The sequence below is a fragment of the Myotis lucifugus genome, unplaced genomic scaffold, assembly GCF_000147115.1.
Source record: "Myotis lucifugus unplaced genomic scaffold, Myoluc2.0 scaffold_163, whole genome shotgun sequence".
NCBI classification, from domain to species: domain Eukaryota; kingdom Metazoa; phylum Chordata; class Mammalia; order Chiroptera; family Vespertilionidae; genus Myotis; species Myotis lucifugus.
In genome coordinates, this window is record NW_005871211.1 from 2,472,754 (window position 1) to 2,484,128 (window position 11,375).

The 11,375-nt window shown below is 41.1% G+C and overlaps 1 pseudogene; it reads left to right on the forward strand.

Annotated features, from left to right (window-relative positions):
- Positions 1-250: 250 nt before the first annotated feature.
- Positions 251-11,144, forward strand: LOC102437106 (annotated as a pseudogene).
- The last annotated feature ends 231 nt before the right edge of the window (positions 11,145-11,375 follow it).

Genomic DNA, 11,375 nt, shown 5'->3' on the forward strand with positions numbered 1-11,375 from the left:
TCTCTTTTTTCTACATTCCAAAGGCCACCACTCAGTCACGCCAGCAAGAGAGAAAAGTGTCTAAAGCACAGAGATAGCCTAGATATTTGGGTGATCCTAAAGTCTCTGCTACATTGCTTCCCTTTCTTAGGGAAGATTCCTGAGGCTTTCCCTGGCTACCGTATTTAAAAATTCAACACCCTCTGAGCCAAATATTGCAAGAGGTCACCAGTCTTGAAGAAGAGAAGGCAATGTGAGCGTGGAGGAAGAGATGACAATGCAGTACAAGCCAGGAAATGCCAGTAGCTGCCAGAAGCTAGGAAAGGTAAGGAACAGATTCTCCTCTAGAACCTCCGAAGAACTTTGAGCTTCCAGATTTTGAGTTAATTTCTGTTGTTTAAGCCTCCAAGTTTGTGGTAATTTGTTATAAAGGCAATAGGCAACTTATACACAGAGGAAAGTGAATTAAAGTCATAATTACAAGACTATGCTCAAAATAAATACATAAAAACTCCCTTTTGCATCAATATTAATTCTGTATACAACCTGTTCAAATGAATTAGCACTGTGTCTAAACTCATGGGGAGAATGTGGATTTTGGCAAGCCTTCACTAACCATTTATTCTTAGTAAGAGCGTTATAATGTACTAGAGGCCCAGTGCACGAATTCATGCACATTGAAAGTAAATTAATTAGAAGGTGGCCAGCGAAGTGGGATTAGGCAAGATGGGCCGGACATGCCCTGGAGCCAACCTCCCGTGGTCCCTCCTTGGCCAACCTCACCTAGGGCAGTGCAGGGGCTCGAAGGGCGTTTTCGGAGTGAGCAGGTCCCTCCTGCAAGTGGGGTCCCTTGGCCTGGCCTGCAGGGATCAGGCCAAAACTGGCAGTCTGACATCCCCCAAGGGGTCTTGGAGTGCGAGAGGGCACGCTACAAAGTTGCTGTCACTCAGCAGCTCCTGCATTGAGTGTCTACCCCCTGGTGGTCAGTGCGCACCATACCTACAAGCCGGTCAGCTGGTCAGCCGGTCGCTTAGCCTTTTATATATATACTAGAGGCCTGGTGCACAAAATTTGTGCACGGGTAGGGTTGCTAGGCCTGGCCAGTGATCAAGGTCAATCGGGGCCTTCCTTCCGCGGGCTGCCAGCTGTAGGCCGGGGCCTTCCTTTATTCCGTGCCACCCTCTGGTGGTCAGCACACGTCGTAGCGAGCAGTTGAACTCCCAGTCAGTCGAACTCCCAAGGGGACAATTTACATATTAGCCTTTTATAATATAGGATATATGTATACTAGTGGCCAGGTGTACGAAATTTGTGCACTGGAGGGCGTGTCCCTCAGTCCAGTCTACACCCTCTTCAATCTGGGACCCCTCGGGTGATGTCCGACTGCTGGTTTAGGCTGGATATAGACTTTAACAGGGCTGATATGTTGAGCTAATGGCAGAGATGGAAAGCATGAACACATTGGTCCCACCATTGAGCTGTTGAACCAACCATGGAACCACCTAGTGTTCTCTGATATAGTTAATTTCCACTTTTAGTTGCGTATTCAATTATTTGAAACTGAAAATCTCTCAATTTAGGTAATGATCGTTACAATAGGGCCATTTATGTTCATAGTTTCTGAATAATGTGTCTATTCAATGAAAAAATGATATTGTAAAACTTTTAATCATGTTCAACAATTAACCAGGACATGATTAAATCTATTTTAGGTTCCAGAGAAATAACATGGAAACTGAGATATTAAATAGCCTATCAGCAGTTTGGGGATTTTTTTACACATAAGGAATCAATTTGTGTTGCCATGACGGTGATTTCAGTTGATGCCTTTATTGAGCACTGGCAGTGCTTTCTAAATGGTACACTGAAATGGATAAATGGGCAGCAGATTTTTTATAAAGAGCAAATGTATCCTTGGTTAGCTTTGGCACTACTTTCATGCTGATAGCAGAAAAAACTGGATTTCCTCTGTTGTAAGATTGATCTGAAAATAGAAAGCATCTTAAAATTTTAGCATACAGTCAATGAAGTGGTGATTGCACAAAATTTAATATTAAATTAATAGTTTTATAAATAATGGCATCTTTGAATCTATGAAATACATGAGCCCTACCCCAGACTGACTGCCATAATGGCTCAGTATCTATTTACCTAACAAATAAAGAGTTTGTATCTGGAATTTTGCAATGAACAAATATCTAAATATGAGAACACTTAATACTTCTACTTATTCTTTAAGTAAAGCTAAAATTAAATATTTTGCATACTGATCTTACCTTATAAGAATACATGAGCTCATGTAAGAAAATTAATGATTCAATAAAAGATGACATTAATAAGTTAATTTATTTTAAAAGATATTTATTGTCATTGTTTTGTAACAGACAATAAAATTTCCAGAGGAATCAGCATTTTTTTTCTTGTACTTAATGTTTCCAGAATTCTTTCTATAAAAGAATAATTGAACCTTCTACTTTAGGAGTGTATGGTTTATACCATTATGCAAAATAAATGTTTTGAAATTTATAGTATGAAACTAGAAATTCACTCTCAATACTACTTTGCTCAGAGTAATCATAATGATATCTTACCTTCAAAAGTTGTTTTGGGGATCAAGTAATAAAATATGTGTAAAGACTTTTTATGTTCTTTAGTTTTTATGACTGTTGTCAAAATCATAACAATTAAATAAATGTGGTGAGAGTTGATGTCTTATTTATAGTGAGAAACTGAGCAATAAAAAATGTGTTCTGATAATCGCATAACAATGACCAAACTGGGAAAATAAAGATATTTATAAGCATCTATATATATAAAAGCCTAAGAAACCGTCCAACCGTTCAACTGGTAGCTATAATGCACACTGACCACCAGGGGGCAGACTCTCAATGCACAGGCATAAAAACGTGCAACAGACAGATGAATCTCAGAGGGAAGGCGGGGGAAAGGGCAGGAAGAAATTAACTAAAGATCTTATATGCATACTAGAGGCCCGGTGCATTGGGTCCCTTGGCCTTGCCTGTGGGGATTGGACCAAAACCAGCTCTCCCACATCCCCTGAGGGTCCCGGGTTGCAAGAGAGCACAAGTCAGGCTGAGGGACCCCACTGGTGCACGAATCTGTGCACCAGGCCTCTAATCTATCCTATATAATAAAAGAGAAACATGTAAATTGACGGCCCCCCCACTACGCTCACCAATCAATCAGGAGTGAGTAGGCAAATTAACCCGACAAAGATGGTGGGTTAATTTGCCTACACAGGAGCCTACGGAGAGTGGAGTCACTTGGGGAAATTGACTCCCCAAGCAGCCAGACAGAGAGCAGAGAAGGAGAACTGGCAGCTTGGGGGACTTGGCAGAGTGGGAGGCCATGGGACAGAGACAGAGCAGGAAGGGAAAACCAAGATCACAGGGAGCACCAGGAATTCTGGGAATAGTAGTTTTGGTGGCAGCCCCAGGACCAGAAGCAGAAGCCCAGAGCATGGAGAGCACCAGGAATACTGGGAATCATAGTTCTGTTGGCAGACAGATCTCCTAGACACTAGAGCAAAGTGAGCCTGGAGCAAGTTACTGTTGAAGTGGGCGATGGAGGGAAAGCAAAGGTGAGAGATATAAGTAAAATCAGAGTGTATAGGAAATATTAAAGGGAAGATATCCTAAAACTTCCAGGAAATCTCCACCAATGAAGCAAAGAAAAAAAATGCCTCTATTATTCTGTGGGCAACAAACCAAACTGAGTTGGTGTCTCAGACAATTCGTTCATATGATTGCAAAGACAGACAGAAACTCCTGGATTGGAGAGGGCTCCCCTGAGGGCTCCCAGATTGAAGAGGGTACAGGTCTGGCTGAGGAACCCCCACAACCCCCAGTGCACGAATGTCATGCACTGGGCCTCTAGTATGTGTATATATATATAAGCTTAAGCGACCAAAAAACAGAATGACTGCTCAACCTGTGGCTATGATGCGCACTGACCACCAGGGGGCAGAAGTTCAACACAGGAGCTGCCCCCTGGTGGTCAGTGCACTCCCACAGCCAACCTCCTGTGGCCAGACGGCCAACCTCCCACTGTCCTTTCCCTCTGCCAGCCAACCTCCCGTGGTCCCTCCCCCTGGCCAGCCCCCCCAATCGGCCCTGATCACCAGCCAGGCCAAGGGACCCCACCCATGCATGAATTCATGCACCAGGCCTCTAGTCCTATGAAAAATCATGGGAGGAAGGTCTCTGCTTCTCTTTCAGAGGATATGATCATAATTGTGTCTTTACAAGACAGTTTTCTTTCTTTATTTTTAGTAAGAATAAAATAAATCAATAATTGCATATTCTCAGACTGAAGTTTCAAAAGTAATTAGAAATGGTCCCTGCGTCTGAGGACATAACATTATAGTATTTGGACAGATAAGTAGATGCTAAGCATTAAGTGAGATAGAAGAAGGACAATGACTATGAGAATACAGAGAATGAATGCCTCATCAGAGAGATGGAAAATGCAAGTTCCATTTCCCAAAGTTAGGTTTCCATAGTTCTTCATGCCTTGGGCAAAATGAAATTCCTATTTTCAACTTTCATGTTCTCAGGTTGATTTTGGTGCCATATAACAGGAATCATGTTATACAAAATTGCAAAAAATTGAGGACAAGTCACAATCCACACCTCTGCACTGTAAGCATTTATAAGCACTCCTATGGCTCCTCAAAATTGTGTTTACCTCATTAAATTAGGCATATTGATGCTCCTTAGTAATTATGCACAGATAAATTTTTCCTTATCTTATTAAAATACCTAATTAATGTACTCCTTCAAATACTTACTGAGCAAATACTATGTGCCAGACACTGGCCAGGGAGATAAAGATATGACGATAAATAATATTTACCCTCAGAGATCTAGTAAAGCAGTGCATCTCAAATCTTTTTTTTTTTAAACTACCTCCACCCATCTTAGTTTTCAGATGGGATTCTTTTTTAAAAAAAATATATTTTATTGATTTTTTACAGAGAGGAAGGGAGAGGGATAGAGAGCTAGAAACATCAATGAGAGAGAAACATCGATCAGCTGCCTCCTGCACACCCCTGACTGGGGATGTGCCCTCAACTACATGCCCTTGACCGGAATAGAACCTGGGACCCTTCAGTTCTCAGGCCGACGCTCTATCCACTGAGCCAAACCGGTCAGGGCACATCTCAAATCTTAATGCTCACTCAAATTATCAGGGGTTCTTTTATAAAATTCAGATTTTAATTCAGTTGGTCAGGCAAGGATCTAATAAGGTCCAAAGAGATAATGTTGCTATTGGCCTATGAATCCCACTATGAATAGAAAGGTATTTAAACATACAGACAGGTGAACCAGTTATTGTAGTACAGTAGTTGATGGGAGACAGAGAAAACAGAGAGGTAAATGAGATAGATGGAAAGAAAGACATGCCTTGATAAATACATGAGATCTTCTCATGTAAAAAAAATTTAAAAATTTAAAAATATAGACCACAAGTATATGTGGGAAAGTAGGAATATCCACTAAGTATGTAACAATAGCTATATATATATATATATATATATATATATATATATATATATATATTCATTTAAAACCATTTAACAAAATATATTCCCAATGAATTAGAGAATTAAGCATAATTAAAAATAAAAGGAAACAAAGAAAAAGTATAAGTGAATACTCAACTAATTTAGAGTTGAAAAAGAACTTTTGAGTTATTAAAAGAATGAGGAAAATCAGAAAATAAAAATCTCAATAAGTTGTCAACAAAACTTAAACATTTATGTATTTCAAAAAATGATCAAAAAGGTAAGAATCTGTTTCTTTTACTCTCCCTTAATAGGAACAGTTATATCCAGACTCTGAATTAATTAATAAAGTCATTTATTTATTAATCTCCTTCATTGAAGGTAGATTGACCTTAACAAAACCTTTATCTTCCTTGGATCCTATGCACACACTTAAAATCTGCAGTGAGCCCGGCTGGTGTGGCTCAGTAGCTGAGTATTGAGGTCTCAGGAGGTCACAGTTCAATTCCCAGTCAGGGCACATGCCAGGGTTTTGGGCTCGATCCCCAGTGGGGGCATGCAGGAGGCAGCCTATCAGTGATTCTCTCTCATCATTGATGTTTCTCTTTCCCTTTCTCTCTGAAATCAATAAAAATATCTTTTTTAAAAAATCTGCAAGGAATATGCTACCAGTACTGTTTAGCAAGCTCTGAAGACTCTTGACAATAGGAGCTAATTTCACCTACCATTCCACTCTTATCATATTCTACTTCATTTATGAATTCCTTACTCTAGTGCTTTAATGAATCTAGTTCTTCCATTGTGTCTTTATTAAACTGTTTTCCAAATTGATGACTCCACCTTCCCCTCTGTTTTTCCAAACCCAACAATGCATCTGAGAGCAACTTAGGTTTCACCTTTTCAACTACACCAAAGAGATCCTTTAGACTTCATGGGAATTTCACAGTATGTGATACCTGTATTCACTTTAAGGAATTAAACAGGATGCTTTGATTTAAAACCATTTTTGAAAAAGTTATCTGGTCCAATGTGAATGTCAGAGTTTACAAAGAGGACAGAAAGTGTCAAATACTTAGCATATTATCTTGCATCTTTGAGCTACAAATAAATAACCACTGAGTTAATGCCTAACTCTGTGGGTGAGATGCTCATCATAGGGCTTTAATTATTTTTAAGAGCTTTGATTATGTCTTTTACTAAATCACTTAACAGCCTTAGAATCTCTATACCAGGGTTACTATATATAGGGTGGGGCTAAAAGTAGGTTTATAGTTGTTCATTTGGAAAATAACACAATAATCCTATATAATAAAAGGCTAATATGAAAATTGTACCCTCAGGAGTTCAACCGACCGGGAGTTCGACTGCTTGCTATGCTATGCGCTGACCACCAGGGGGTGGCGCGGAATGAAGGAAGGCCCAGCTGGCAGCCAGCCACCAGGGGAAGGAAGGCCCCGATCAGCCCTGATCACCAGCCAGGCCTAGGGACCCTACAGGTGCACAAATTTCATGCACTGGGCCTCTAGTTAATAGATAATAACACAAGAATAATCTGTTTTATGTACTCACAACTGTAACCTACTTTTGCTCCACCCTGTACAAGCAGATGTTTCCTAAAAACTAAGATGCTCCAATGAATTCCATTGATGCTCTATATTTCATAAAATTAGGTAATGTTTATATCACTAAATTTGTCTTCCTTTGGATTATAAAGAATTACTGCATTTTTAATAAAAATTTTAAATTCCTAACAGAATTTTAGAAGTTGGCCATATTCTAAACTATACATTAAAAAAACTTAAAAACTGTATTATAATATATTAATCTAAAAGTTAGAGTTGTTATTATTTTAAATGTTACTTTTTATTAATATACATTGACTTACCTTATAAAAATATTTCTCACAATTATTCTCTATCTTATGTATACCTGGATTCAATGTTCATCAGTTATTTTACAATGATTTCTTCATTTGTCTCTTATGTGGATTCACTCTAGGATGGGATGAGGCATAGCATATTCTCTGAGTTTTTATATGAATAAGTATACCAGTATTGCCATTTTGTACTTGAATAATAATTTTCCTGGTTATAATATTCTTAAGACATACTCTTCCCTTAGAATTTTGTAAATATTGTTCTATTATCTTCTGGCACACCATTTTTCCATGAAGGTATTTGAGCCCAACCAGATTTATTCCCTTTGTAAGTTCTTGGATACCTAATGAATTCTTTCTTAATCCTTGAAATTCAATCACTTTACCAGAATGTCATGAAATCGGTTATTCTAATGAATTTCTTAAAAACAGTGCACTTTTGATCTGTGAGAATTAGTTTCAATTTCAGAAATATTTTCTAGTATTATGTATTTTTTTAAATTCCATTTGTTGGATTTTCACTTCCATCACACCATTCATCTTTATTTTGGATCAACATTTCCTATATACTACAAACCTGAACATCTCTCAGATTACTTTATCATTTTCCCCTTCATTTCACTGAGACTGCTAGATGGCTTTCTTCTGTTACCATCTTAATTTTCCACACTGTCTAATTTGCTTCCTTCTACTTAACTAACTCTGCAATGGTGTCACTTTGGTCCTCTATTTGTTTAATTCTACAATCTCTTCTTTCAGCTCACTCACACATTTAATCATCTTTTATTCAAAGACGTCTCACCAGGCCAGCATGCTCAGTGGTTGAGCATTGACCTATGAACCAGAAGGTCACTGTTCAATTACCAGTCAGGATACATGCCCAGTTGTGGGCTCAGTCCCTAATGGGGAGCATGCAGGAAGCAGCCAATCAATGATTCTCTCACATCATTGATGTTTCTATTTTTCTCTCCCTCTCCTTTCCTCTCTGAAATCAATAAAAATATATTTTTAAAACAGACATCTCATTAAAATTACATTCTCTTTAAGTTTTTCTGTAGCATAAAACATTTGTGGTAAACTTGATTCTGTTTTTCTCTTTCGGTTTTTATTTTCTTCAAATGAATTATTTTGTCCTTTCTATGCTTTAAGCCTATCTTTAGTTTTGCTTTGGCATTCTGTATACTTTCCATGTTTACTCCATGATTAATTTGGTCTTTCTTAAGATATTTTACTTGTTTTGACATAGGGTGGAAACATTTATGTTTATATTCTTCCCAACTTACCTGAGACTTATTAAAATTTTGTTTTAATTTTATCAAATTTATTGGGGTGAGAGTGGTTAATAAAATTATATGTTTCGAAGGTACAATTCTATAATACATCATTTGTAAATTTCATTGTGTTCATATAAATTTCTTCTTAAGACTTTATTCAAGGGTTGACAGTGGATATTTTAGGCACATTTTTATAACCTAAAAGCCTATAATATAGAAGAAAAAAACCAAGTGGATATATTAGTGTCTTGAGTTGAGAATTTGATCTTTGGATCATGATTAGGATGAAGAAAAATCCCTAACTACCTAATTATGAACACTATAACAACTCATCGACAGAGTACTTAAATTATAACTTCTTTCTCAGAGATTATTTTTCCTATTAATTTAATGTCTCTGTTACCACTTCCATCAGGAGTATTTATCAAAATATATTCTTAAAAACACATTTAAAAAATAAAAATTTGGGCTACCCCAGCAGTTGGGAGGCGGGCAGACAGCTATGTCTCTGACAATGAGCCTAAAACACTACACTGCTGCAGTGCCTGCTGAATACCTAGGCCCTGTGCACCCTGGGGCGAGGCCTGAGCACTTGGGCTGGTGCCTAGAGAACCCTGCTTGAAACACCTTCCTCTATGACAGTGGTTCTCAACCTTCTGGCCCTTTAAATACAGTTCCTCATGTTGTGACCCAACCATAAAATTATTTTCATTGCTACTTCATAACTGTAATGTTGCTACTGTTATGAATCATAATGTAAATATCTGATATGCAGGATGGTCTTAGGCGACCCCTGTGAAAGGGTCGTTCGACCGCCAAAGGGGTCACGACCCACAGGTTGAGAACCGCTGCTCTATGAGGTTGAGGCGCCAAAGACAACTGCCAGGTGGCATTCCCACAGAGCCGGGTCTATTGGCAGATTGGCCCACATTCAAACCAGTGGACATCTGAAGGAACAGACACCCCGGACTGTGCTTGAGAACATCCTCCTAACCGCCTGGAATCTTCCATGGCCATGCCAGAGTCAGTGGTGAAGCCAGTGCCAGCACCACAGGTGGTCCAGTTCTCCAGCCTCGCAGCCTGGAGCTGCAGCTTTCTGAGCTCAAACCTCCCTCCCCCACCCCCACCCCCACCCCACACACACACACAACCCTGGCTCCAAGTCTGCTAGCTTCTGGCAAGAGGAAGCAGAGGCTGAGATTGTCAGAGTTTCAGCAAGGAATGGACCCAGGGCTGCTTCTCTCCCAAGGTCCTTTTACAGAGCCTCGTGGGAATTCTGGTGCCTCCCTCACCAGCTCCCTCAATCTGACCTTTGCCACACCTCTCCTGGTTTGGCTCGCAGACCTCTTACATGCACGCTGAGCTGTAGATGTGGGTGTATTTTTGCAGGATCTGCAAGATACTTCTGTGGCCATGGCTCATCCAGGCGAGAGAATCCCTGTTGCTACCCTGCCAATGGACACAGTGTTGGAGGACACCCAGCCTTTGATTGGTCATTCTCCCAGTGTGCACCATTCCCTCCTCTCTCTGTCTCTCTCTCTCTCTGTCTCTCTCTCTCTCTCTCTCTCTCTCTCTCTCTCTCTCTCTCTCTCCCTCTCCCCTGAGAGGACTGTCAGTCCCGGGACATGGAGCATGGAGCAGTGGGCCTGGGCTGTAGAATGACAGTCCTGAGAAACCAGCCCAGCTTCTGGCAGGAAAGGCAGAGGAGGTTGATGCCTTTGCTCTGGGCTTCCCAAACACCAGCAATAGTATCTCTAGAGAAGATGAACTAGAGCCCTTCCAGGATGGAGCTGGTGAGGAGGCAGAGGAAACAATGAGAGAAAGCATGAGCATGAGTGAAGGGAAGGGGGCAGCAGGAACACAAGCATCCGCCAGAGCAGAAGAGCCCGAGACACACACAGAAGTGAGAGAAGCAGAAGGATCCTGGGGGCTACTGAGGCCAAGGCGCCAGAAGGATCTTCAGAGGATAAGGACACTGCAGGTAGAACATCAAGTCCAGAGTTGGCCTCCTGCATCTCGGAGTTTCTTCAGGCCAGACAACTTGAGTTCCTTGAGCCAGCCCCACCGACTAGCATTACACTCTTATCTTCAGAGCTCCTGGAGCCTCTATTGGCCAGGCTTCCCCCTCCCCCGGCCCAAATTGCTGGCCCCAGACTCCATCAAGATCCCTACAAGACAGGACTAAGCACCATGCTAAGCTCTTCAGCTTCTATGCTAAAATGGCCATGGAGACGAAGGCTCTTGAGATGGTGGAGAAGTGCCTGGACTAGTATTTCCAGCATCTTTGCAATGACCTAGATGCATTTGCTGCTCATGCTGGCAGCAAGACTGTGAGGTCAAGGACCTGGACCTGCTGATGCGAAGGCAGGGCCTGGGCACGGACCGAGTCTCCCTGCACATGCTTGTGGAGCAGCACCTGCCCCTGGAGTACCAGCAGCTCCTCATTCCTTGTATGTTCAGTGACAACACTGTCTTCCCTGGCCAGTAAAGGTCAGACTTCAACACCTGCTCTGTTCCCATGGGGCTCCCCTTGGCCCACATACTCTTCCAGGTCTCCTCACCATGCACCACCATCAATACAGTGTCACTCCCTGGCCAGTCCATTCAGTGGTGAGAGCATCAGCCCACAAGAGGGGTCCTGGTTCAATTCCTAGTCAAGGGCACACGCCTCCCTTGTAGGTTCCCCAGCCACGGTAGGAGAGGTTCAGGAGGCAACCAA